Source organism: Phyllobates terribilis, unplaced genomic scaffold (assembly GCF_046119375.1).
Source record: "Phyllobates terribilis strain yellow unplaced genomic scaffold, ASM4611937v1 Scaffold_1__5_contigs__length_1240528914, whole genome shotgun sequence".
NCBI lineage: Eukaryota > Metazoa > Chordata > Amphibia > Anura > Dendrobatidae > Phyllobates > Phyllobates terribilis.
The window spans coordinates 304,885,685-304,891,838 of record NW_027362761.1 but is presented as its reverse complement, the minus strand read 5'-3'; positions in this window follow the sequence as shown (position 1 = coordinate 304,891,838).

Sequence of the window (6,154 nt, the reverse complement as noted above, 5' to 3'; positions counted from 1 at the left end):
CCGTAAAAATAAAATAAAGCTATACTCACCCCCGATGCCCGGCGTGGCTGCAGCGCTCGTTCCTGTCTGGTTCCCGGCTGCCGGCATATCGCGAGACAGAGCGGTGAAGGGCCTGCAGTCACATGACTGTGATGTCACCGAAGGTCCTTCAGCGCTGCCGGCATGCAGAGAGAAGACGCCGGACAGGTGAGTATAAACTTTATTTATTATTTTATTCTTTTTTTTTTACAGGTACAATGGTACCCAGGTCTGGATGAGAGTCTTCTCTCCTCCAGAACTGGGTACCATCCGCACATAGAGACGCATAGAATCCGCTTGTCAAATGTACAGACGCGCATTCTATGCGTCTCAATGCTAGTCAATGGCGGCCATTCCGGTGCGCTTCCGCAAAATTAAATGACATGCTGCGGATTTTTGAGCGCAGCATAAACGCTGCGGAAAAATCCGCAGCATGTGCATAGAACATGCGGAATCCCCTTGGGGACCATGGGGTGCGGATTACCTAGCGTTTCACAAGCGTTTACACTGCGGAAATTCCGCAGCATAAACGCTTGCAAAACGCTACGTGGGCACGCAGCCTTAGAGCTCTCTGCATTGCATTTATTTTATTTTTTTTTTTTTGGAGGGGGGATGGGGTTGCCTGTTGAAAAGTGATTCTGGTGTTTCCATTTATTTTTTTATATTATTTGCCTTTTGGATAAAATTATTTTATCTTTTGATTGGACTTCTACAGATGCTGTTAGATCAAGCATGCATATTTATTTTTGAATGGGGAGAAAATGTATGATGCAATATTTGTTGGGGCCATTTTTTTTTTTAAGTCCCTTTGGGCAGTGATCCAAGCTAGCTCTGGTAGCTGCTGTTAGAGGTGGTTCTGGCTTGTATATATCAGTCGACAGCTGCCCTGTGTGTGGAGTGGTCATCTCCTGAGCCTTCTGAATATACTTGCTCCATCCCAATGACTTACGAGTTACGGTGAAAGGTTTCCTTTGTGAAATAACTCCTTTTGATTGAACAATTGTTTCCCATGCTCGAATACACATCAGGGGTCATTGCAGAGTTTATTCTATGTACAGCAGACACAAGAAATATAATAGTTCTATTTACTAGCTCTGTTATCTGGTAATATAAATATGTTGGGGATCATATGTGCCGCAGGTACAATTGAAGCAACTCTCCTAGTCATCTGAAACCAACAATCATTCCTAAGCCAACCTCCCCCAAAAGATTTCAGGAAAGAAATATCGGAAAAGGCTGAATGTACAGTGCAGACCAAAAGTTTGGACACACCTTCTCATTTAAAGATTATTCTGTATTTTCATGACTATGAAAATTGTACATTCACACTGAAGGCATCAAAACTATGAATTAACACATGTGGAATTATATAGTTAACAAAAAAGTGTGAAACAACTGAAAATGTCTTATATTCTAGGTTCTTCAAAGTAGCCACCTTTTGCTTTGATGGCTGCTTTGCACACTCTTGGCATTCTCTTGATGAGCTTCAAGAGGTAGTCATCGGAAATGGTCTTCCAACAATCTTGAAGGAGTTCCCAGGGATGCTTAGCACTTGTTGGCCCTTTTGGCTTCACTCTGCGGTCCAGCTCACCCCAAACCATCTCGATTGGGTTCAGGTCTGGTGACTGTGGAGGCCAGGTCATCTGGCGTAGCACCCCATCACTCTCCCTCTTGGTCAAATAGCCCTTACACAGCCTGGAGGTGTGTTTGGGATCATTGTCCTGTTGAAAAATAAATGATGGTCCAACTAAACGCAAACCGGATGGAATAGCATGCCGCTGCAAGATGCTGTGGTAGCCATGCTGGTTCTGTATGCCTTCAATTTTGAATAAATCCCCAACAGTGTCACCAGCAAAGCACCATCACACTTCCTCCTCCATGCTTCACTGTGGGAACCAGGCATGTAGAGTCCATCCGTTCACCTTGTCTGCGTTGCACAAAGACACGGTGGTTGGAACCAAAGATCTCAAATTTTGACTCATCAGACCAAAGCACAGATTTCCACTGGTCTAATGTCCATTCCTTGTGTTCTTTAGCCCAAACAAGTCTCTTCTGCTTGTTGCCTGTCCTTAGCAATGGTTTCCTAGCAGCTATTTTACCATGAAGGCCTGCTGCACAAATTCTCCTCTTAACAGTTGTTGTAGAGATGTGTCTGCTGCTAGAACTCTGTGTGGCATTGACCTGGTCTCTAATCTGAGCTGCTGCTAACCTGCGATTTATGAGGCTGGTGACTCGGATAAACTTATCCTCAGAAGCAGAGGTGACTCTTGGTCTTCCTTTCGTGGGGCGGTACTCATGTGAGCCAGTTTCTTTGTAGCGCTTCATGGTTTTTGAAACAGCACTTGGGGACACTTTCAAAGTTTTCCCAATTTTTCGGAGTGACTGACCTTCATTTCCTAAAGTAATGATGGCCACTCGTTTTTCTTTACTTAGCTGCTTTTTTCTTGCCATAATACAAATTCTAACAGTCTATTCAGTAGGACTATCAGCTGTGTATCCACCAGACTTCTGCACAACACAACTGATGGTCCCAACCCCATTTATAAGGCAGGAAATCCTACTTATTAAACCTGACAGGGCACACCTGTGAAGTGACTACCTCTTAAAGCTCATCAAGAGTGTTCAAAGCAGTCATCAACGCAAAAGGTGGCTACTTTGAAGAACCTAGAATATAAGACATATTTTCAGTTGTTTCACACTTTTTTGTTAAGTATATAATTCCACATGTGTTAATTCATAGTTTTGATGCCTTCAGTGTGAATGTACAATTTTCATAGTCATGAAAATACAGAAAAATCTTTAAATGAGCAGGTGTGTTCAAACTTTTGGACTGTAGTTGCCCATTCCTTTGTTCTGCAGGCAGATAATCCACTGCCAGATGGCTCTCCGCATAGAGAACACCTGAATACTCAAGCTGACAGTTTTCTAAGGCACCGATGTCAAACTCAAGGCCCGCAAGCCAAATCCCGTCTACCACGACATTTTATGTGGCCTGCAGAGGAGTGCGCTGGAGCTCAAAATTCAAGGGGCAGCGCTCTTAGGTATACTACTCAGTGATGGCGCTCTTAGCTCTATTATTCAGTGACAGCTCTCTGAGACCTACTGCCCAGGCACAGCTCTGAGACCTACTACTCAGGGATGACTCTCTTGGCCCTGTTACCCAGAAACAGCGATTTTATAGTCCTACTACCAAAGTACAGGCGCTCAGAGGCCAATCTGTTAAGTCATTTTGTGCTGACAGAATCCCTTTAATGTTATAGCAGCATGGAAGGGGTGATTAAAGGGACTCCGCCAGCACACAAAGACTGTTCAAACCAAGTACAGGCGTTTGGTACAGGCGTTTCAGGACCAATCATTTATATATACCTTCCCAACTGCTTGTTTTCCTTCTCTTCCTTTCTCTGCCTCTTTGAAGCCAGAGCTGTCAATCAAAGGAGAGGATGGGGGTGGGGATAGATGGATAACTAGTAGGTTAGAAGGTGTATTTAAAAGTTTGGCCCCGCAAAGCCCTATACAGTATTGTGGCTCAAACTGCACATGCGCCGCCTGTGTCGGCCTACTTTCCTGAAGCCCACTGTCGGGAGAGCAATGTGCAGAACAGGAACTCCACTTCTGCCTGCACCACCGGGACACCCAAGGGCCCGCTCCATCGTCTCGCTCTTGCCGCCACCGGAATCCTGCAGAGACGACCCTGCCTCCTGTGACCCCACTCCACCACTGTGGAGGTAATTTTTTTACATTCTATTTAAATTGTGTCCTTGAGGTACATAATGGGCCCATTAGTGTTGTATTAGATCTGTAATCCATTTATATGGCCATATATTTGCTGCTGTATAATGCCTATATACAGGAAGAATACCTGTAATATGATTTGTGATGCTGCATGTCAAAACAACACTGCCTCAAGCAGGAGTGCAACTAGAGTAGAGTAGGAGCAGGGGTTATAGTTGCACCTGGGGGAAAACCAGATTTAGGCCCAAAAGGTCCCTTTGGCCCATATGAGTATATCCATACTATTAAAGACCCCATTATTGTTGGGGGCCCCGATTTAAATTTTTGCAATAAAGCACATGGGCAAAAAGTTACACTACCAGCCTCAAGAGAGATAGAGATAGATATATAGAGATATCTATCTATCTGAGGCACGCAGATATACAGAACTGTCCCAGAGCAGACAATAAGTGCTGTATTACTGATCTAGAATAGTCTTGTGCATAAGTTTAAGGTTTGTGGATTTTCACTATGTGCATATATAGACATCCTTAGGCTAAAGCTGTAACACAGTCATCTAACAATTCAGAAAATGTTACTTTCAGGACGATTTTCTGCATATGCCTCGATAATGAGATGATCACGTTTCATTCTTTTTTTCAAGCTCCACTATAGCTGAATGTTGCCACATCAGTCTGATCCTGAAGGATTATAATAACATAACTTGTAGCTAGGATTACTTTGCAGACACAAGGGCCCTTTCCTTCACATATATATTGCATTTTAATCTGCGTAATAAGATCTCAATGAATCCTTGTTTGGCTGTGTTCACATGTTGCTACCGTGCAGCAGTTTTGTCGCTATTGCAACAAAAAAAAAAATGCAATGGTTTTGCCATTCCATTTGAAAATTGTGTTTTTTTGTTTTAAAAATGTAAAAAGCACCATGGGCATAACAGTGAATGCAGCCACCTTGCCAACACTAACGTTTGTTGAATCAACCACATATGAAGATACTGAAAACATAGTCAAGCGCTGTGTATTGGAATATTTTTAGCTTGCCCCCTAGTGGCCATAACTTATATAACACATGTTTACAGGTGCTCTCCTTGTGTAGTTTGGTACATTACACCCATGTACGCTTTAAGGCGCACTCGCATCAAAATTTTTATTCTCTTACTATATTGCAATCATTATATTATATAGCACTGTGTACTTACAATCGCTCATTTTCTCCCGCTACCCAGGTAGTTAAGCCCCCGTCTCACATAGCGAGATCGCTGCTGTGTCACGGTTTTGGTGACGCAACAGCGACCTCACCAGCGATGTCGCTATGTGTGACACTTTGCAGCGATCAGGCCCCTGCTGTGAGGTCGCTGATCGCTGCAGAATGTCCTGGACCTTTTTTTGGTTGTTGCCCTCCCGCTGGTCCGCACACATCGCTGTGTGTGACCAGCGGGAGCAGCGATCAGGCTGGTAACTATGGTAAACATCGGGTTACTAGGGGCACACGCGCACTTAGTAACCCGCTGTTTATCATGGTTACGAGCCTGCTAAAGTGAGCGGTAACCTCCCGCTCACCGTAGCAGAGTGGTAACCATGATAAACAGCGGGTTACTAGGTGCGCGTGTGCCCCTAGTAACCCGATGTTTATCATGGTTACCAGCCTGCTCCTGCTTCAGCAGGCTGGTAACCAGGAGCAGGACATCGTGGAAAGATTCTTTCCACGATGTCGCTGCTCCCCTGATCGTTGGTGAGCCTGCCTGTTTGACAGCTCACCAGCGACCACATAGCGACGCAGCAACGATCCCTGACAGGTCGTATCGTTGTCGGGATCGTTGCAGCGTCGCTAAGTGTGATGGGGCCTTTAGACTTAATGGAAAACAGAAGAATCATGACATCATGTGATTAAAAACTGAGCAGGCGAGTCCTAAGCTCTATGTAGAAACAGAGACCATTTTCCCTGTATGAGTCATAAGTCACTGCAAAAGTCCCTGGCAGGGGAAGGAGCAGCTGGGTCAGGAGTTGAAGAGGGAAATAAATGATAAGGGAAGAGACCACTCTTTTCTGTGCTCTATGTAGAAATAGGAAGAATTATCTGGGTAGCAAGGTAAAATGAGCAATTGTAAATACACAGTGCTGAATAATATGATAATGTATTTCAATCAAGAGGGTAACAATTTTGATTGGAGGAGTGCTTCTTTAATACATTAAACTGTTTCTTTGAATGTGATGTAAAGTTAAATTTCTATGTAAGGTTAGGCTACATTCACACGATGAGTTTTTGAGTATTTGACGCTGTATATTTATTAAAAAATGCAAGTAACCTATTTTACTGAATGGGTGCAGAAAATCTGCAACATCAAAAACATAACAAAAGCTCATCGTGAGAAGGTAGACTGGGGTTTCCATCCTGCAAAGAGCAG